Raw genomic sequence first — 21,928 nt, 5'->3', positions numbered from 1 at the left:
CCTGTCTTGATTCCCCTCCCTTCCCCTCCCACACCTTGATCTTTGCAGATCAAAAGGCCCTTGCCTTCTGATGGTTTGAGCTGTGCTGGCCACTTTCAAGGCCACTCTCTGATGCTTGCACAGGGGCAGGTGGAGGGAAGGTATATGTATGAACTTGGGGGAGCCCAATCACACAATGCTTTAGCTGTTTGTCTTCAGACATTTGTCCTCTGAGGAACACTCCTTCCCTAGGCGGTCTGTATTGCTTGAGAGCTCTGGAATAAGGCAGGAGAAAGCTCCAGGGTGTCCTGAATCTGTTGCAATGGAAATACCATCCATTGTGATGCGAAGCCTCCTTGGGAAGTGAACGTGTGGGAAGGAGGCTGGAGCAGGCCAAACTGGTGTTGGGTTCCTTTGGCTACTCCTCCTCTTGCAGAGCAGGTGCCAGCACAGGTGAGGGGCCCTCTGAGTAGATCGTCAGTTCTGACAAAGATTTTTTCAGAAGCAAGTCTTATGGAGCAGATATTTGCTCCTATTCACTCCTGAGATGTTGGGGGTATGGAGAAGAACATTTATTGCTCTTTATTTGGTCCCTCTATTCTCTTCACTTCTGTCTCCGGACTGCTTCAACAGTCTGGCTTGAGCTGTCCCACTGTAGTTCCAGGTCAGAGCTGGAAAAACCCAACACCTTTCCGCCCTTTGATTTTGTTGCTCTGTCCTTGCTTGAGTTCACTCTTGCTCTTCTTCACGGTGCCAGAGCCCAGGGAGTTGAGCTGGCATTCTCTGAGCAACGTCTACAATATCCACAGCCAGGAGAAGGAAGATCAGTTTCATGCCTAGAGGTGCTACCTCATTCCAGGAGAACCTTGTGTCTGTGGCATGCTCCGAGACCTCTTGAAGACAACAGGGTACAACCCTTGCCCCCTCCTCTACATCCACAGCTATAAGAAGAGAACCTGGAACCACTTCCACGCTGGAGTCTGTAAGCAGGTTAGTGTCCAATGCACTCACAGGTTGAGTGCATTGTTATTTCCAAGCATGCTGTCCCTTGTATTGAAAACTGGGCCCCCCTCCATTTGGCAAGGATCGAGGCATTGTCGTAGCAGAGCAGGAACTGTTCATGCTGTGCAGTGCCTGCGCAGTGCTTGCTTTCTCCCACAGCCACTGCAACATGCATCTACCCATGTAGAAGGAGCCTCATGTCTTTATTCCTGATAGATGTCAGTTCCTGGAAAACAATCCCTTCCCTCCCTCCTCCTGTAGTCCCAAAGCCAGGCTGGGAGGCTGGGAGCACAAGAGCAGGGAAGGAAATCTGCCAACTTCATGTTTCTCCCTGTCGCTCCCTCTTTAGCTGCCTGTGAGCGAGGTTGCAGTAAAATAATGAAATAAAAGCCAAGGACCAGAGAAAGCTGATTCATCCACAGCCCAGGGCCAGCGGCCGGCTCCAAGCAGAGCTGTAAAATCAATCTGTCACTGCTCACCGCAGTACAGATCAGCACAGAGATTCTGACTGCAACGAGGGCAGAGCCCAGCCTTCTCCCTTGGCCTGTTTTCCCCATCCATGGGACCCAGTTGTGTCCCGCTGGGAGACGGGCAGATGGGCAGGGGAAGTGATAGAGAGGGAGAAGGGCTGATCCTCCGGCTCCGAGAGCTGGAAGCGCTGCCAGCCAGGCTCCCTTCCCTGGCAGCACACACCGCAGGTAGTGCAGGCAGACGCCGTGGCTGCCTTCCCTGCCCGGCTCTCCCCTCCTCCTGGGGATGGACGGCACAAGGTGATGGCTGAGAGGGGGATGGCTGGCTGCACTCCCCGCCCCTACTCCTTACATGGACTGTAGGTACCATCCCCACTGAGCTGATAATCCCCAGGCGGGGCACAGAGGGTTAAAAAATCAGTTTTATCATCACTTTTGTGATTCCCAGATTCTGAGCTGTTCTAGAACTTAACAACTCCCTGGCATATGTCGGAAAAACACTAGGGAATTGCTTTAATAAGGTCAGCTCCCTTGTTCACCCCTAACAGCATCTTCAGTCTTAGATGATGTAGCAGCCCGGCAGAGCAGGAGCTGAGCAGAAAGGTATAAACCAAGTGTTTTTTGGGGCTGTTTTCATCCCCATTAAGGGGGCAGAGAGGTCAGGCCTGACTGTAGGTAGTGGTCTCAGATATCAGCACAAAAGAATTAGAGGGTGATTCTTCTTCTGTACTGCTGGACACAGGGAATGAGGCACCTCTGCAGCTGACTTAAAGTATCTGTGACGTCCTTAGGAGTTTTTTTTTCCTCTCTCAGTGATTTTTTTTTTTTTTTGTGAAGTAAAAAACAACAGAGTCTTTCCAGGGCTTTTGGCAAGGTCAGAGCCTCTGCAAAATAAACGTGGGGGTGAGCTTCTGTACCCTCTAGATCATCTGCAATGGGACAAATAGGCATGGAGGGACTGGCTTTGAATCAGATTGAGGACCCAAATATCCCACACTGCTGCAAATCTGGTACTTGCTTCTGCTTGTCTCTTGGGGCACTTCTGTTCTGCTGGAGTTAAATGTTGTTCCTGGGTCAGTGGGAGAATGAGCAAATACCATTGACCCCCAGAAGCCCTGGTAGTACAAGGATCCTGCCCCAGCACTTCTGAGTCCTGAAAGGATGTGTGCCAGCAGGAGAGCCTCTGGGAGGCTCATCACAAACAGACTGCAAGATGATCCTGGAGAAACTCAAGCAGGAACAAATCCTGAATTAATTTGGAGTTGGAAACCTTTTCTCCTACTTCAACACCCTCCAAAATTAGATACTGTCTGTCCTTGGAGGAAGTAGAGAGAGATGGAAGCAAGTCTCTGTTCCTTTCGCTTTTAGCTTCAAAAAAGCTTGGAGGAAACACCCCACAGTCTTAACACCCCAAAGTGATAAAGGCAAGGAAATTTGAGTCTGTAGTTGCCAAGACAAGCTTCCTTCTCTGATTCCAGGAGGTGTGAGTAGTTTTGGCATTTAATCCTCTGGGAACAGATGTCTAGAGATGGTCCAGGGAACATCCAGAAGTGTCCTCAGGGCTACACGCCTGTATGCCTGAGGAGTGTGTGGGTCTTTGTGTGTACCTTTGTATCTGGGTGATTTTTCCCACTTGGGTTTGCAGGTCTGGAGTACAGGAGGGCACAACAAGTTTCCTATGTGTCATTTTCAAAAGGATTGATGATATGTGTGTTTGTGGGCCAACTTGTTTCTTCATGCCATGCAGCTGATGTGTGTGATCCTGGGCCTCCTTCTGTAGATGGATCCTTTGAACTTGCCTGTGTTTTGAGGGAGGCAACTCATTCCCTTGGGGCTATTTATTGTTTGCCTCCCCATGTAGAAGCTTATAGGTTTGGTGTTTTATCCATGAGGCTCCTGTATGCCTGTGAGAAGATTAGGGGCAGTCCTCTGCTTGCTGGGTTTGGATTTACATGAGATGATTATGCATGACCCCTCATGCAGAGGGGTCAAAAGACTTCACCTTTCCTCTATAAAGCTGCAGGCATGAGACAGATGGGGAAATTACATTGCTCTGTGCTCATATGTTAACTAGAAGGATGGGGATGTGGGCCACAGGCAAGCTTCTTTAGATACAATGGGCATCACAATATAGAATAGAATAGAATAGAACAGAACAGAATAGAATAGAATAGAATAGAATAGAATAGAATAGAATAGAATAGAATATCCTGAATTAGAAGGGATCCTCAAGAAACATTGAGTCCAACTCCTGGTTTTGTAGAAGACAACCCAAAAATCATACCATGTGCCTCACAGTATTGCTCAAATGCCTCTGGAACTCTGTCAGGCTGGTGCTGTGACCACTTCCCTGGGGACTCTGTTCAAGTGTCAACCACCCTCTGGGTGAAAAATCTTTTCCTAATAGCCAACCTAAACCTCCCCTGCTGCAGTTTCATGCCATTAATATAATACCTCTAATAGCAGTGTTCCTTGCAGTGGTGTGTGTGTGTGCGTGTGTGTCAGCCTAATTCCACTTCTGTTTCTGGACTGCATGAAAAAAAATCTTTAATTTCCCATCAGAGGTAATATATATTTGTATATTCTGTACCTGAGTGCATGTGAGTGCTGAGGGTAGCAGACTTAGGTGTCTGTTTACCTAGAAGATGTTGCAAGCATGTTGGTATTTATGCTGAGGGTAAGGTCTTCACCCAGCTGTTGCATGTGTGTTATGTTTCTGTGAAGCAGGGCAGCAGGAGGTGTGTCTGTTCAGGTGGGAATGGAGGTTTCAGAGCACTTCCATTTGTTCTTGCAACCTCTGTGCATGCCCAGGTGAAGAATGTGGCCAACTGGCCAAGGAATATGCGGGTTTGAATTGGGCTTGGGTAAATGCAGGGCTTTTAACTGCAACATGGTTTCTGAGCAGGAAGCAAATAGTCTCACAGTACTCAGATGGACCTTGAGACATTTCTGAGCAAGACTGTATGATGTGGTTGCCTGGAATAGCAGGAGGCTGGATTGCACATCCCAGGAAGCCAGCTCCCATCCAATGTCCCCAAGTTTTTTCAGCTGTTGCAAGTGTGTGTCTCTGAGTGAGACAGGCAGTCCCTCCAATGCTGTGGTGAGTGTGAGAGGTGCATCGTGTTCCTTCAGCTGTGTCTTGCCTGTCTGTGCAGAGATTATTTATGTCTGTCATGTGTGCTTCTGCTTTCTGTCAAGGAACTGGGGAGTAATTTCTTAAGATCGACACTGTGTTTGGTAATGTGCTTTCCTAGCAGGTATTGCCTGTGTGAAGTATTTGGGGGCCAAGCTGTGCCTGGGTCCCCAACACCTGGTGCAGATGGGTGCTTGTTTCTGACTGTGAGCAAGATCTCCATTGGCAATGGCACCTGTGGGTTTGGGAGAGGGAGGTGGAAGGTCTTCCAGACGTACAGGAGGGTATGTGGCTCCAGGTGTTTTCTGAGGAGCTGTTGTGTTTCTGTGGTGGTGATTTGAGGAGGTGTATGATAGACAATCTCCCCAGAGCAGTCACATGCGTGTGTTTGTGTGTGGATGAAAGGTTGTCTCCACCTCCTGTTACATTTCTATGTGTAAATTTTTTAAACAAATAACACAGGGGCTTGTATCTAGGTATAGTTTCCCATGGCTGTTGCACGTACCTGTGTCAGTAGGTGTATAGCTGTTGCATACATCTGTGCTGTGTGTGTGTAGCTCCTCAGCAGCTGTTGCTTGTAGCTGTGTGGTTCCTAGAAGCTGTTGTATTTTCATGTGGGTGACTTCATCCTGAGAAGCTGTAGCCTCTGTGTGTGTGTGATTCCCTAGCAGCTGTTGTTTGTGTGTATTCCTGGGAAGCTGTTGTGTGTTGTGTGTAGCTCCTGAGCAGCTGTTGTGGGGAATTGTGTCTTCCAGCAGCTGTTGCATGCGTGTGCTCATGTCTCCGGTGGAGGCCCACCCCTTTCCGCCTGCACCGGAGCAGTGGCTGTGCAGGCGAGGAGAGCTCGGAACTGGCTCCATGGGAGAGGGTCCTTTGCCTGTCAGAGCCTTCCCAGCTGGGAGAAGCAGTGCCGCCGGCTCTGGTCTCAGAGCCCTATCAGCCGAGCCTGTGGCGAATTAATCACTCGCGTTTTAAATGCCAATACAGCCCTTTCTGCCTTCTTCCCCCAGTGATGCGGATGCGGCGAAGGCAGCAAATCCTCCGGCTGTGCGTGCCCTCCCTGGACTGCTGCTCCATCCCCGCCTGCCGTGCCCGCGCCTGTGCATGGCTGGGAGCGCTGCCTAGGTGCGGCCGGGAATGAGCCAGCTGCGGGGCGAGGACCGCCACAGCTCCGAGGGGTGACACGAGTGGAGGACACCCCCCACACAAACACATCTGCAGGGCTGCAAGTTGCTTGAGGACCGGGGTCTTTTGTGCCTCCACTTTGTCTCTGTCATGCCCCGTATGGAAGCTGGGAGCAGTCACCCCTCCAGAAGCAGGTACGTGTGTGTGTGTGTGTGTATGTGTGTGTGTCTGTGTGTGTACGTGTGTGTGACACGTTTTTGTGTGCAGTCCTTGTGCTGCTGCCTCGTGTGTCCTCAGCTCCCGGCTGCCGTCCGTGTTGCCTCTCGGAGAAGCAGCTGAGATTGGAAAAAGGGGAGAAGGGCAGGATGCATGGATTGCCCTTTTCCTCCAGCTTGTGCATGCACTCCCTGGGGGTTGGATGCCTCTGATCCGAGGATGAAGGCGAGGGGTGAGTGCAAAGGAGATGGGGAAGTGGCCCAGGGTGTGTGTGCCTGTGAGGGGGGAGATTGTGCCTACATGGGGTGATGGGAGGGAGGGAGAGAGGCTTGGAGACGGGTCTCCCTTTCACCGTGTGTGTGTGTGCATGTGTGTGTGATCTGCTTAGGATTGGGATGCTGAACACAGCTGGGTTTGACCCATCTGCATCTATTTGGACCTTGCAAAAGGAGGTGATATATGTTTGTATATGTACATGTATCTATATTGGTGAATTTATATCTGTGTGTGTTCATGTGTGTATCCATGTATAGGTGTAGCTATAGGTGTATGTACGTACCCCCACGCATACATGCATGTGCATGTACGGACAGACAGGCAGAGCTCTCTGTGTTTTGCCTGCAGTTATGGGACAGAGAAGGAGTCAGCCTCATCCCTCAGCCCCCTGTTCCCTGTCTCTCTGCAAACTTTGTCGGGAAGCCTCTGCGGACAGTGGTTTGTCCATGTCTGTGTGTCTGTCTGTTGTGTGGTGTGTGGATATTCTGCCTGGTTTGCATGCAAAGGGAGTGAGTAAATCTCTCCTCTGCTCTTACACTGCTTTCCTGGGAGACTGGCTGGCTGCAGAAAAGTCATTGCGTGGTGTCTGTCGGGTGTGTGAATGTGTCTGTGGTGGTGGTGGGAGCTGGGTATTTATGTAGGGGCCCAGGACAGCTACTCGAATGCATATGTAAGTGTATATGTATTGCCTGCAGGGTGTCTGCATGCCCGTTTATTCCACCAGAGAAAGCATGCCCACATTTTTATGCATAAGGATCTTTCCTGCTTTGGGGCATGGGATGGGGGGGAGGAGAAGCTGAATGAATGAATGGGAGCAAAAGGAGGGGGAAGGAGGAGTGGTGGGGGGTGGGGGAGAGAGATGAACAGGCGCATCCTATTCTCATCCCAGGACAGGCAGGAGTGCACAGCTGCTGCTCTTCCCATTCCAGAGCTTGGATCTGGCTGAGGAAAAGCAGCATAAATCAGCTAATACTGCAGGAGGCAGCATATTCGGGATCTGCTGTGCGTAATGCCCTCTCGCGAGTGTGTGCTGGTGTGCCCCAGCCCTGCACGCGTGCATGCAGCACACGCGTGCGTGTCCCGCATCTGAGTGTGCACAGAGCCGGGCTGGCTGTGCACAAACACCAAACATCCTCTCCAGCGCCCAGGGAAGGGGGTTTCTGTGATGGGGAGGGAGAGCATCGCTCCTGTGCTGCGGGCAAATACATCTGGCACAGCCCGCGGTCCTCTGGCACCCACCCTGGGCTCACACGGGCACGGTGGGTGCAAACAAAAGGGGGTGCACAAGGTGCAGGCCGGATTTAGGAACTGCCCCCTTCCTTCCCCCTAAAGGCTGCAGAGCAGGACCCTTCTCCCGACTCTGGGGGCACAGAGCTATAAACCAAGCTGTGGAACAGGGAGAGGATTGCTGAGATTGCAGTGGGGGTTAAAGATGATATAGGGAGTGGAGGGGAGCCCCATGCCACTGGAGGGGGCCTGGGGACTGGGGAGCCTGGCTGCATTGCACGTTGTGAGCCAAGGAATTTGTCATGCACGGAGAGGTGGGAGGGAGTGGGAGTGTGTGTAATGTGGGGGAGCTGGGATGGAGGGGGAGGAAGGAGGCTGTGCTGGGGTATGAGGGAATTTCTAGTGAGCCCTACATCCCCACACCCCCCTTCCGAGTCCCCACACATCCCGTCACTCCTGGGTCCCAAGAAGCGCAGCCTGACAGCATCGCTAATGTAATATTCAAAGGAAGCTTCATTTGCATGGAACATGCATTATTAATATATTTAAATACAGCCCCCCTCTCGCCTCTCTGCTCTGTGCAGACCATACCAGCAGCAGTGAGGAAACTGCAGGGAGTGGAGGGGTGCCGATGCAGTGCCAGGGGTGAGAAGCAGACACTTTAATCCCACTGATTTCCCCAACCTACCAACCTTCCCCCCACCCCCAACCCCTTCCCTATCTGCCACCCTCCGCACTCCATTATTTTCCTTGGGGGGAGATTGGCTTTCAGGGCACCTGGCCCACAAGCATGCAGATTTGTCGGCATGAAGCAAACTGCCTTCATTGCTTTTCCCCCCATCAAAAACTACAACACCAAGGGAAGAACTGTGGATGCATGGCCTTTCCCACTCTTCCCCCAGCTCCAGGCTGGGTGTTTGGGAATGTGCTGTCTGATCTGCTGCACTGGTGCAAAGCTATGCTGTGGAGCAGAAGCCACTCGGAGGGTAGAGAGGGCATTTGGGGAAGGGGGCATACAGAGGTGTAGGTTTTGCTGGGAGGCAGCTTGTGGTTAAAATGGGAGAGGTAACAATTGCAAGGAAGGCAGAAGGGAGGGAAGCGTAGCTGCGATGATGTCCGTGATGTTTGTTCTTACCTGGGTCGTGTCAGAAGCCAGATGCAGCTCCAGGCCAAGTGCAGCTGCCTCATCTGACCCTGTTGAAGAGTGGTGAAAAGCTCTGCCCACCTGGGAAAAAAACTACTGGTCATATCAGGGCCTGTTGAAACCACACAGTGCTCTTATCAGCTATGCCAAAAAATATCAGCACATTTGTTGAGGGAGAGAGACCTGGCTGCTCTCTCCTTCATCCTAAATACTGTGGGTTTTTTCCCCATGGTCGCCTGTAAGTATGGACCTGGGCTAAGTTGTTTCTTTTATCAGTGTGAGGGAGGGCAGAGAACATGTAGGGAATACCTCTGTCCTCACACTCTTGTGAGCTCATGAGGGCTGCCTTGCTCTGATAAAGGGGTGTGATGTCCCGAAAAACACTTGCAGCCCTTGCCCATGCCTGCATACCAGAGCAGACAGGAGCAGCTCAGATGTGGAGCAAATGTGTTCCAGCAAAACATCTCCTTTCCTGGAAATAGAGGCAGTTTTGCTTTTCTCCTTCATGGAGGAGCATAGCTGTCCTGAGCAGTGAGGGACCCCAGGCTACTGGCAGCTATGGGGAAAGCTGGAGTTTGCCTGGTAGCTCTGCAGGTTCTGCTGGTGAGGATTGCCCAGACTGGAGTTACAGCAGGTGCTTGAGCAGTTCTGAAGAAGCAGAGCTCTCTGTCCCCCAGTGCCTTTCCATGTGGGAAGCGGGTGAGGGAGAACATGGAGTGAGCTATTGAAGGAGAGGAAAGCTGCATGCACGGGAGCCATCTCTTTTGCCAGGGTAGTGGGGCACTGAAATCCCTTCTGTGTTCTGGAAGGGGAGAATGCAGAACTCAGGGAGCAGACCACGGGGCTCTGACCCACCTCCAACCCTTTCTCTCTGCTGGGTCAGGATGAGTTTCTCACAGCTGTGAACCAGATGAGTGCTGTATTTAAACCCTCAGATGAGTCAAGCTTGACACTTTGGAGGTGACAATGACTGTGGGACTGCTGTTGTGTTTGCTTCAGTGGTGAGCTGGTTTGGCAGCAGACACAGCCCCACTTTAGCAGCATTGTATTTGCCCTGACTTTCCTGTGCTCCCCAGCTGGTGCTGGTTTTGTGCCTTGTTTTGCCCTGACCTCCTCTTTAAGGGTCTCCTGGGTAGCTCAGGGGTACATAGCCATTGCCTGAGATGAACTGCTTTCCTCACCAAATAATTTTCTGTCACTGAGGAGAAATGACCTCATTTTCTCAACATTCATAAGCCAAGAGGAAACCCAGTTCCAGCTGACCAGCTGAGGTACAGAAGGAAGGAAGGGCAGTTGTCACTCTTTCCACGGCATTTTAAGAGGTGGCAAACAAGCTACCAGGAGTCACGTTGAGGTGAATGACTTGATGGGTTTTGTCCCTAGATGTTGCCACTTGCAGGGAATCTTCAAAGGTCTCCAGGCATCAGTGGTGTGGGGAGTCTCAGCAGCTACATGGTGCCCTATAGCATAGCATCAGATGCCATGGAGATAGGCATGGGATCAAAACCCCACAGGTGAGTCTGTTCTGCTGTTGAAGGTGAAGCCCATTCTGTGCTGACCTGACTGATGTGCTGGGGCTGTTCTTTTTCGTCTGCAGTCACCCTGGGGAGTGCATCTCCAGCTTTTCAGCCCTTTAGCACAGAATTTCATTCCAGGTGATGCTCTGGGGAGCTGATGGTGCAGCATGAATTTCATAGAAGTGAGAAGCTGTGTCTAGAGGCCAAGAATTCGTGTTCTCTATACATTGACACTCACAAAATGTTAATACCTGTCTGGTTTTGGTAAGCTGTAGGGGAAAGACTGTTTACAAGAAACTGTGGGTGCTTTTGACTCCTTTGGATGTCTGATAGAAGGGAGATGGAGCAAATACATCCTTGTGAGGAAGGATCACCAGTAACATGACTCAGGGAGGGGGGTCACAGAGTAGGAGCTGGGATCTCTCGTTCTGCCACAACTACCCTGTAGAGAGTCCCTTTTTTCCCCTCTGTGGTCCTCAGCTTTCACCTCACTTCTGAATAGCTTTGGTGATAATGTAATCACTATGGAAGGGTCTGTAGATATGAAGACTCTGGCTCAGTATGATGCATGTGCTACCAGTTGCCTTAAGGCAAGGTGTCATATGTTTGTCTTCATTCTTTCTATGGCTCATAGGCTCAATCTGCAGACCAGATGGGTCAGAGCTGCCTGTGTATTTTTTGGCTACTCTAAGGACTCCATGAGCTGCTATCTTTCCTTTGGGAGCATTGGTTTATGCATGAGAACATGTATGTTTGTGAGCAGGAAGAGCACCATTTTCTGCCAGTCTTTGTCCTGTCCTCTTGTGTGCACAGGTTACTTGTGCATGTCCAAAGTCTCCATGCACATGTGTGTCATTCCTGCCTCGTGGTGTTATCCCTGTGTATGTGTTCCTTTGTGCACTCCAGTGTGATGCAGGTCACTGGAGGCTTATACGTGGAGTAAATACATGTGTGTTTATGTGTCTGTGCATATGTACCTTTTCCATATCCAGGATTTGATGTCTCTTCTCGTGGTGTGTATGTAAAGGTTTGTTGTCATGTCCCTTGTTCAGCTGCAGGACAGCTGTCCCTCCTGTCATGTGTCTTCTTCTCCCCACCTCTCATGAACCTTCTTCTTTCTCTCCCTGGGGAGACAGCCTTGAGTTGTATTGCCTGGTGCCACATATATGAAGTGAGACAACTTTCCTGACATCCAGAAACTCAGTACACCCAGAAACATCAAGGCTTGAAGCACTAGGGAGACCAAATTCCTGTTACCTCCAAGACCTTAGTAAGATAATCTGGAAAACCTAGCATGCAAACCTGGGTGCTGTGCTAGCTGAAGGAGGGTGATAAATTGGAGGGACTTCAGAGAAGAGCAATAAAAATTATGAAAGAGCTGAAGGTACTTATTTACAAGGAGAGATTAAAAGAACAAAATATGTAGAGCTTGACTAAACGATGATATGTAACAGTTTGTGTGTACTGAGGACTGTAAACACAAAGGAAAGGAGGAGATTGTTTAAAGTGTCAAAAAATTGGCAAAGTCAGAGGTATGGATGAAGCTGAGCAAAGAGAATATTTGTATCTTGAGGATACATGCAAGCTTCCTGCTGTAAGTGCTCAAACCTTCTATGAAATAGTGTGGCAGGTTCATGGAGCTGCAACTGCTGGCAGCACGGAAACATGGTGGTGGGAAGGGGTGGAGAGAACAGGCTACACTTGGCCAGTGGTGGAAGTGGAGTGAGCAGCAAGGCCTCCTCTTTATATGCAGCATTGCCAGGGAAATTTTGAGAGATCTTTGATTGTCTTTCACATTTTATTGATTCCCTGTCTCGTGGCTGGGAAGAACCCACAGACACTGCTGTTGAGGGAGCAGAGAGGTGATACAGGAGGAGTAAGTAAACAGAATCTGGTGGAGGTGGAGGACATTATTCCCTCTACTCTCTCTGGCTTGAAAGGTAGTCTAGGATGCAATCTCATAGGAAGTGCCTGTAAGTGAAAAGGGGCTTTTCCACAACATCTTTCTAGGACAGGACAAACTGAACCTCCCAAAGCAAGGGGTTGATAGTGGGGTCAGGAGGATCAGACTTCCCTCCTCTGAATTCCCAGTCACAGATGGCCCAGAATTGGGACAACAAGGTCAGAAGGATTAATACCCCTCCTTTTTTTCCTCATTGCAGTCATAGGCCAGGAAAATTGAGCGAGATCATAATAAAAGGATTAGTGTGGAGAGCCTGCCATGAATAGTGTGATAGACAGATCAGGGAAATGGAAGGGAATTCAAGGGGGCAGGACCTGTTACAGATGGTGTGTTTAAAGAGTTCTGTGTTTATCAACACAGGGAAAGGGGATTTGGTCTTAGAAAAGTCTAGAAATAGGCATTGAGGGAGCGAGAGATGTTATTCCCAGCAAGAATCCGCACTGGAATGACTGGTTGAAATGACACCTGACCTTATTCCAGCTTTTGGTCAGAGAAAAAAAAAATCTTTATTGTAATGAGCTATGTTTGTTTTCTTGTCCATCCATCTCCAAAATGATCTAAGGCACCAAAATCATACTGTTACTCAGAGCTACTCTTGCCCATGACTTCTGGGTCAGCCTGGCTACGGAAAGCTATAGGAATACAAAAAGGACCTCACCAAGCTAGGTCTGTGATCCTTCCAGTGCAGTATCTCCAGATGTAGCTGAAAGAGGGAATAGCCTACATGCAGGACAAGTGTGTAGCCACACTTCCTCTGAACACCCTTTCAGCCTCAGCATATTTGAGGGACCCAGTGCTGGAAGATCTGTTATGCACTTTTTAGTTCTCAGTGGATATATTTATTCTCTGAATTTGTCCTGCCAATTTTTGAGGTCAGGTAAAGTTTTAGAATCCTCAGAATCTCACAGTAGGAAGTTGTGCAGCGCACACGTGCAGTTTGTTTTGAATCTGTAACTTTCTGGTTTAATTTCCTAACCCTTGATCTTTGAGTGGGAAGAGGCTGTTAACACCTCTTTCCCCTGCCCTTCTTCTGTCATCTGTGGTTTTATAGACCTATGTCATTTCATGGTCTCTGTTGCCTCTTTTCCTGTATCACTTCACCTTTCATTTCTCTGCAACTACCAGCTGCCTCCTTCTTGGCTACAGTGGTTTAACTTTTAGCAGCAGGACATGGGGCATTGCTGGGTGGGAAGTGACATCACAGCGATGAGCTGCACCACGTCCCACTCAGGTGAAAATGTTTGAGTCAGCTACAGTGCTCATACAGGAGGAGCTGAACCAGCTGGGCAAAAATTCTGAAACCAGTTGAAGGTGCCCTTGGTCATCAAGACAGAACTGGGCAGACTCTGAAGAGGCTTTAAAAATGGGAAGGGGATCTTCCATGATCTTCCTAGGCACAGAAGTGAGGCTGACAGGTGGGTAGTTCCTAGGGTTCTCCTTTCTACCCTTTTTAAAGATGGGTAGAGTTTTCCCCTTCTCCCAGTCACCTGGAACTTCATTTTACTGCCATGACTTTTTTAATATCATGGAGACTGGCTTGGCATCGGACAATTCTCTCAGGACTCTGGGATGCATCTTCTCAAGGCCCATAAACTTACATATGTTCAGGTTCCTCGGGTGCTCATGAACCTGAACTTGGAGTGGGGAGCACTTTGCCCTCCAAGTCCCCATCCCGGTGTCCATCCACTCAAGAGACACGGGCAGAAATGTCATTGAAGACTGAGGAAAAAAAATTGTTGAGTACTTTAGCCTTCTCCTCATCTATTATCAGTTTTCCAGCATTTTTTATGAGAGGTGCACACCTTCTTTTAGCTTCCTTTTCTGGTTAACATACCTGTAAAAGAAGAATGAAAATGAAACATCAGCCATCTTGTGAGTGATCTTCAAACAGAACAGGTTCAGGGGGAGGAAACAGGCTCGTGCCAGGGACCAAAGGGCCCCTGTGGGGTGTAACAAATGCTGGGGGTACAGGGAAAGAAGAAGGCGCTGTCACTACTCCTTATGACATTATGACATTTCCTAAGAGGAAAATTGTTCTGAGTAACCTTTGAGTCAAGGGCTGCAGGGGACTGAGGTGGGTGGTGGGAAGCCTGTTTAGATGCTGCTAGATGTGATGTGGGCCAGGCCAAGGAGCAGGAGCTGTGAGAGACAGCACTGTCAGGAAGGGAAGGAGATGAGCTGAGAGGTCTGGTGTGAAGAAAGGGTGAAGATGTGGAGGAAGAAAAGTCTGAACAACTTCAAAAGGGAAGATAGTGATGACAATCTCTTTAGCAGGTATTTGTGCCTTGGAATTTCAGTCAGATACTCCACTGGGTGCTTCTGACAGGGCAAGGAGCTCCTCTCCAGTCCCAGCACCCTGTTCCCAGCCTGGTCACACCACAGAGAGAGCAGCTGCCTCACTCTTCCTTACAGACCAGGAAAGGTGGTGGGACATTGTATAACATCATGAGTGTACAAAGCTTTTCTACCAATAGCCAAGTATGGAGATGGCGAGGGAGAAGTTATTTTTTCTTTCTCCCCTTTCATTTTCTGTCCTTTCTTTTGTTTTGTCTCCTCACCCATGCTGGTTGTAACCTTTCTCCCTGTCTGCTCACCTAGCACTAGCTGCATCCCGTGTCTCTGTTTGCTTCCCTTTAATCCATGCAATGGATCAGTGACAGACCCCCACTGTAATTTTTTAAATCAAAGCCCTTTATCTTGAATTGAGCAAGGTCAGGGGAAGCTTCTTAGGGCATCTTTGTATTTTTTTATCTCTGCCGCAGAGCAACTTAAAGGATGGCTCGACAGGATTAGTAGAAAGCACAAGATTGGACAAATGGATTTGGCAGGGGCTGGCTGGTGGGCCTGGGGGAGTGGGAACTTGCTGTGCTGGGAAGTGGAAGAGCTGGGCTCTGCTCAGGGCCTCCGCTGCTGTCTGCTGCACCTCTGGGCATGCGAAGGCAGCTGGGCTGATGCTGAGTGCAGCCCTGGGAGAGAGCCCAGCCTGAGGCACTGCTCCTCACTAAGCAAGGCTCCTTAGCACTGGCCGAGTGCTCCAGGGCCGAGGCACAGGGATATCACTGTGTGCTTCAGGGATCCTTGCTCTCAGTGCAAGCCCTTCTGCAAGGCCCGGAGGGACACGCTGAGTGCAAGGGAGCCATGCCTGAACAGCATGGGTCAGACCTCAGGAACAAGCCAGACTCAGGAAGCCATTCCCTGCAGATGTTGGTCCCTGAGACACGCTTCTCTCTTCATCCCCATCCTGCTGAGTGCTACTGGAAGTGAATTAGCAGTCCAGAGGTCCTGTCATTAGGCTCTGCTTCCTTGGCTTCTGCTTCTCTCCTTCCCTGTTTTTCCTTATGATTTTGCAAGTGCTTGTATTAGAAGAAAGTGTCAGGCTTGCAATTTCTTCTGGCTGATACTCAGTGCATCCCTGACCCTTTGCTGCCCCAGCCCCTTGCTGCTGCTGGCAGCACCAGTCTTCCCCACCTCTACTCAAACCTGTGCTGCCTCTGCCTGGCCCAGGAGAGGGTCCCTTCGCCCTTCACCTGTAATGACCCAGCTCTTCTGAGCAGCCACCTGGGTGGCCAGTCACCAGCCTGTCTGAAGAGGGACCTGTCCCTTCCCCACCAGATGGTCAATCTGCACCAAGCTGGAACCCCCATCCTTTATTCTCTGGTCCCTCAAATGACTGCTTCTCTCCTTCAGCTGAAGCCCCTCTGTCCTGTCCTGTATTCCCAGTGCACTGGGGCTCAGTGGTCAGAAAGGAGACTCGTGAGGAGCATTTTGCACAGCTGCAGCCAGTTCCTACAGCCTGTTCCCCCTCGGACAGACACCCCTTCCCTACATGTGGGGTTCAAGCCCATACACCCATCGTGCTATCCTGAGTGCAGGCACACGGCAGCGTGAATTGAACGTGCAAGGGAACAGGGATTCATATAACCTTGGCCTTGCTTTGCCAAGCTTCCCAGAAAGATGGGGTGGCTGGTTAGCCAAGGACATGACTGCTCCTTCCTGGTGCAAGGATTTGCTTCACAGGACTTGCCACACTGTGGTCTCTCCCAGGCAGATGAAGGGTCACTCCGGGATCTCATTTCCTCCCCATCATCCTCCTGCAGCAGCCTGGCTGTATGCTTCAGGGTTTGTCTTTGGTCTGGGGCACCCCAGCCCTTCATTTGTGCTGCTCATGGGGGAAGCTCACGCTGTTTCTGCACAGAAGAGGATTTGCATGCATGGTGGGGGAGAGACAGCCTGGCCTGTTTATTCTTAATGCTCCATATTATCTCCATTAATAATGCCACCTCTGCCTCACATGCTAATTAAGGCTCAAGATTGTTAATGTAATAGGGAATTTGGGCAGAGACCACACAAGACTGGCTGGATTAAGTTAACCTTATGGACTGTTAATGGATCTCCTGGAGGGGCATTTCAGCCTAATGAGAATCCAGCTTGAATGGTAATCAGGGGCTCACTCTCTGCATGCCTGGTGGGGCCTGGAAAACTGGCAGGGCTGCAGGGCAGGATGCGGGAAAAGCATCGGCAGGAGCTGCTCATGAAGCTGAGCAGGGAAGACCAGGGATGCAGGGCTGGAGGGAAAGACCTCAGTGTGAGGGAAGAACTGGAGCAGCAATGCTGTGGTGCTGCACAGGGGAGAGCCCAAAGCAGATGCTGAGATTGGTTCTGTGCTTTTCATGGTGGACATTTAAATATTAGCACAGAGGGTTATTTTCCTGGTTGTGATTGCCAGCAGTGAAAAGGTCACCCAAACTGTCTAAGCCATGTGCAGGGCTCCTCTGTATGGAAAAAAAAAATCTGGCAAATATTCTCCTGCCTCCTGGAGACCTGCACTGCGGGTCGTGACTGCTGCTAGGCAGTGGATCAGACAGCCAGACTTTCCCAGTCTGTCGTCTTGTATGGTGTGGAGAAAACATCAGAGAAGGGAAGTGGTATAGAACACTCTTATGTGTAAAGTGAAAGGCTGAGTTCAGAAGAAAACTGGAGACAAAGGGTTCAAAATGGAGCTTAGAGGTGAAGCTTTCAGTGCGTAGGATTGAGTAAAGTTTGGGGATACCACAGATTCGGGACTGCAGTTAAGTAAAAAACAAATGATGCTTAAGTGTGAAGGCTCCGTTTCATGGCAAAACTGTGTGTTTCTGGTCCTTAGTGAAACTGGGTCTCACTGGGAGCCCATGAACATTCCAGGGAAGATGTGCATATTTCCACAAGTGGCTCCTGTGTGCTAGTTTTGTCCTCCAGAGGGAATAGGTGCAAAGTGGGATATAGGGCAAAAACAAAGCCTGAAATGGAGGCCAGTTGTTTGCATTTCAGTTTGGGGAGTTGAGTAATTTAGATCAGCCTCAGAACAAACAAGTAGAGCTCAGGGTAGAGTGTTGGGGAGGGAGGTAGTGATCTGCAGAACTGGTTAAAGAAATAAAGAAATGTCTTTGGGGTTTTCTTCTTACTCAAGTCCCACTGCCCCAGGATGTGCTCCAAGTGGACAGGCTCCATGCTTTGGAACCCAGCCTGGAAGTTCCCCTGGAAGTGGAATCTGGCTGAAGGTTTATCCTTCTCATAGGAGCAAAACAGAGCAGCTAAGACATGTTGCTTTGGCTCCAGAAATGTGAGTTTGAGTTGTGCTGACTGCAATTCCTGTATAAAATTTCTTACTCCAACCCCAGCTATGGGCAATTCTAGCTGGAGAGCTGAAAGTCAGACAGGTATGGCTGCAGCTGCAGGAGCCTCTCCATATTCCCAGCTACAGGGACTGCTCTCTCCTGTTACCTTGAGCTGCCCTACCTGAGCCATGTCAGCCTGAGATGGCCCATGGCTCAGATGTGACCTGAGTCTTGTTTGTAGTGTCTGGGGCTTGGGGGTGGAAGTTTGTGGGTTTGGGTGAAAGCCTGTGGGTTTCTAATGCAGTTCCTGTGGGTTGAAAAGAGGAATAAGGACATGGAAAGGGAATAGGTCCAGTTCAGGTTGTCCACTGAGGTTTTTTTTTTCACTTTCTGGCTCTTGATATGGGAAAATACCAGGGAACTGGTAAGAAAGGAGTTCCCTCCCAGTGTGGTGAGTGGGAGTTGGCTCCCAGGGCAGAGCTTGCTGTTGCCAGTGTGCAAGGAGAGCTGAGGGAAGGTGAGAAAGGAAAGCGGAGGCCAGGAGGAGAGGCAGTGTAGGAGCCAGACAGACTGTTCCACCCAGAGGAGGGATCCCATCCCTGCCAACCTGGATGCTCCTAAGGGTGCTCTCCAGTACATGCTCGCTCCCATGGTTTATGCTGTGGCACTGCACTGCTTTCCCAAGGCTTTGCAGGTGTGCAGTGCCACACCAGTGTCTTACCAGGGTAAATGCTGCCACACACACACAAGGCAGCCACAGGGGACCCACTGCTCCCTCTGACATCTCACAAATGCACCAGTGTTTTCAGCAAGGAGCCAACTTATACACACAGTCACTGTTCACCCTGCACTGCAGCACTTGATGCACACATGCATATCCCAGACATCCATACCTGGCATCCACTCCCCAGAGCAGGCACATACACAGCACCAACACACAGGTGCTCACCAGAGGTCATGCATTCCCACACACCCACCTGCTCATGTGGCACCACATTGTCCAGGTTGCCCCCTTTAAGCATTATCCCATGCAGATGGGCTCAGGGCAGCACTGACAGACCCATGTTTGTGTCTTTCAGGTCCCCCTGCTTGCCACCACTAAGCTGTGATCTGTGGCATCTCTGTGAGAGGAACAGCGATGTACGCATGCAAGCACGCATCTGCATCCCACTCAGCTCCTGTTTGCTGTGCTTTCTCAATCCCTTTTCCCCTTTTAGCCAGTCATAGTACTTCTTCCATGCTTCTGAAGCACAGGAGCAGATGGTTGGCAGGTCAGTTTAGGATGATGGTTCCTTTCTCCACTAGTGGCTCTCTTCAGCTTCTTAGGTCGGTGCTAAGTGTCTCGGAGATGAAGATCCTCCTTGCCCATCCACACACAACACCTCTGTGTCACTCTCAGCATCTATTAGAAATTCTGAGTCCAAATGCCTCTTTAAATTGCCCTCATGACCGTACTTTAACCCAAGCAGCACTTCAGGCCATAGTGGTTTTTCTAGATTTGGCAGCATCTGTTAGCTTTGGCCAAATGAGGCAGCTCCATCTCCAGTCTGCTTTGTACATGTGCCTTGCTGAGACCCAAAAGACTCTCTCACTTGTCCCCTTTCAGCCTAAATTATTCATCTGCTGTAATGCACAATGGATGTTTGTGGGAAGAGGCACGCAGGTACAACTGAGCGCAGTGCCGAGGCACTGACGTTACCAACCAGCTAAAATTGCCTCAATGCACAAGCCATGCTTAGCTGAGAGAGACAGGAAATTTCTACTCCTTCAAATTTCTACTCCACTTCAGAAAAGTGAATGGTGGTGGCACTGGTGAAGGCAGAGGGGTAGAGGGGCTGTTTGGGGCTGACGTGGCAGTGGGGACTTCCCTACGTTTCTTCTGGCTCCTCTGATGCTGCCACATGGACATGGATGTGTTGTGAGTATGGGGAGGTGGGAGTGTCCTGAAGTAGGTGGCTTTGAGGAGTTGAGAATGGGCATGCCAGAGTGTGGAAAGTGTACATGAGCAGGGAAGGGGCTGAGGTTGCTGGGGCACATAATGTGTGTGAGGGCATGGAGCTCCTAAAAGGGGCCATTGTGCTGTACACTCCACTCACCTACACTGAGGTGTATCCACGTGCTGGAAGCCCATGCTGTCCAATAGCACAGGACAAGAGTTTATGGGGCTCCTTTCACACTTCCTCCATGTGGCTGGGGCTAGACCCGACTGCAACCCCTGCATTGCCTGTGTCTAAGCCATGCCTATGCCAGCCTGTTTTCTGTCTGTGAGCTCTTCCTTTTTTATCTGTGCCACCACTGCTCCAATGATCCCAGTGCAGCCATGGACCCCTATGCCATATAACCTGCAGCTGCTCTTCCCCGCTGCAAAGCCCATGCTATCTCTTGCCTCTCCCACTTCTCGAGGGCACACAGGTACTCTTGCTTGCCCTGATGTCGAACCCTGATTGTTGTCCGTCACCGCTGGCAGCATCACGCTGTGACAGTGCCGAGCTTGTTAAACAAGCCCAGCAGAGCGCTCGCTGTGCTGTCCCTGGTGCTGGGCCGATCTCCCTTCATTCCCTTGCCCCTTCTTACCCACCCCGTGTATCTCTTTGTCTTTCCTGGGGCCTGGGGGAAGCTGGTGCCTTCCTGGCCAAATCTCTGCTTCCCATAAGGGTTTATGTACTTCTCTGCCACGCTTAGGTTTTGCAGTCACATCCCCTGATGCCACTATCAGCCAATTTCAGAGCACTCGGGGCTGGTGGGACTGTGCACTCTTTGCATGCAAATTATGCACATCTAACACCCGAACGGAGGGAAAGAGAAGGGATGAGTCTGGCTGCTTTTGCAGGCTTTCTGCTCCAGACACTTTGCCCTCCAGAGTGTAAGCTCCAGTTGGTGGACGGACACATAGGAGATTGTAGAATGGTCAGAATTAGCAGGAGTGCAGAAAATAAAAAGGTGTGGGGGGGAAATCTTACTCAGAGATGGAGGCAGTTAAAGCAGATTTGGCGTAGCAGTGTGTGTGTGTATGAATATGCACCTGTGCACTTGCACAGAATAAATACATCTGTGTCCAAAGTGAGTTCCAGTTCATAACTTTCAAGAATGTTTGTGTTTTTTTTTTCCTTTTGGGTGAGTGGTGCTGGCTGTCTGTGTTTTATGTCTAGTTTTTGTTTGTCTGCCTGTGTTGGATGTTGATGAGTATTTGTGTTTTCTGTGTGACAGAATATGTCTGGTGATTGCTGGGGCTAATGTTTAGGATCCAGAAGGATGCTATGCCACTGTGTGGGCTGGGTTTAGGTAGGTAACAGTATCTGATACAATCTGTATGCTGCAGGCAATTCATAAGCAGAGTATATTTGTGTGTGATATACAGCCACTGGTGCTTGCTTGACTTATGTTCCTGAGTGCATGAGGATGTTTTATGTGCCCTCATTTTCTTACAGATACGTAATTTGCTAGTGTGGAGTTTGCAGTGACATGGATGTGTGTGTGTACATGGCACTTTTTCTGGTCTCTGCTATGGGAGTGGGCTCATTAAATGCTGCGTGTTTGTGCAGTGACAGTTTTGTATAGGGGGTCAGGAGCCAGTGTGTGGTAGTCATGTGTGGGTATTCTGTGTGCATTTTCACAGGGATCACTATTTGCTGTGCTGTATTAAAATGTTTTTGCTGCGTACTCATAGGAGAGGTGGAATAGGCTGGGTGGAGCTGATGTGGTGTTGTGTGATGGTTGTCTGAGTTATCACGTGTGCATCTTAATACAGATGTGCAACCTTGTAGGTCAGTGCAGGGTGTATGTGAAGAAGAGAAGCACCTCATCCTTTGCAGGAGCTTTGAGTTTTTAGGGGTTGTATGCAAGGTGGTGTGAAAACAGCAGTGAGTAAATGTCTGTGTGTGTGTCCAGCACGTGTGTGTGTCCTGAGTGTGCAGAGTGTCCTTGCAGGGGGTGTGTCTGGGTGACTGTGAGGGCTGGGAGGTGGCGTGTGTATGTGTGTGTGTGTGCATGCAGCCGTGTAAGCACACTTCACCTTCTCCCGGTGCAGCTCCATCAGCACCTTGCCCTGTGCTGGGTCAGGTGCTCTCTCCTTGTGTGTGCAGTGGGGCAGCCAGGCTCTTAGCACGCAGGCCAATCTCCTTCCATGCTTTCAGTCTCTTTCCATCTGGCTGTCTGTCTACGCTGCTGCCCGTGTCCAGTTGTCTGTTCCCATAATCACCGATATGCCTTGTCTAGCTCACACCCTACACTGCCTGTGGACTCAGCAGCTGTGCATCTCTCCGTCCCTCCCACACACACACAT

The 21,928-nt window shown here is 50.1% G+C and overlaps 1 protein-coding gene across 6 annotated transcripts in view; it reads left to right on the top strand.

The window, feature by feature from the left end:
• Positions 1-5,338: 5,338 nt before the first annotated feature.
• The window catches only part of ELFN2 (extracellular leucine rich repeat and fibronectin type III domain containing 2), a 124,384-nt gene continuing 107,794 nt past the window's right edge, over positions 5,339-21,928 (top strand). For 2 of the 6 annotated variants that reach the window (XR_004147670.2, XR_004147671.2), the window contains exon 1: positions 5,339-5,903. The gene's annotated coding sequence lies outside the window, so the exon portion shown is untranslated. Of the gene's footprint in view, positions 5,904-5,994; positions 6,158-6,271; positions 6,378-6,436; positions 6,640-21,928 lie in introns of those variants that run through there. The other 4 variants (XM_031503644.2, XM_031503645.2, XM_031503647.2 and 1 more) reach the window with 4 other exon arrangements.

Source organism: Lonchura striata, chromosome 5, assembly GCF_046129695.1.
Source record: "Lonchura striata isolate bLonStr1 chromosome 5, bLonStr1.mat, whole genome shotgun sequence".
NCBI lineage: Eukaryota > Metazoa > Chordata > Aves > Passeriformes > Estrildidae > Lonchura > Lonchura striata.
This window is presented reverse-complemented; position numbering and strand designations above follow the sequence as displayed.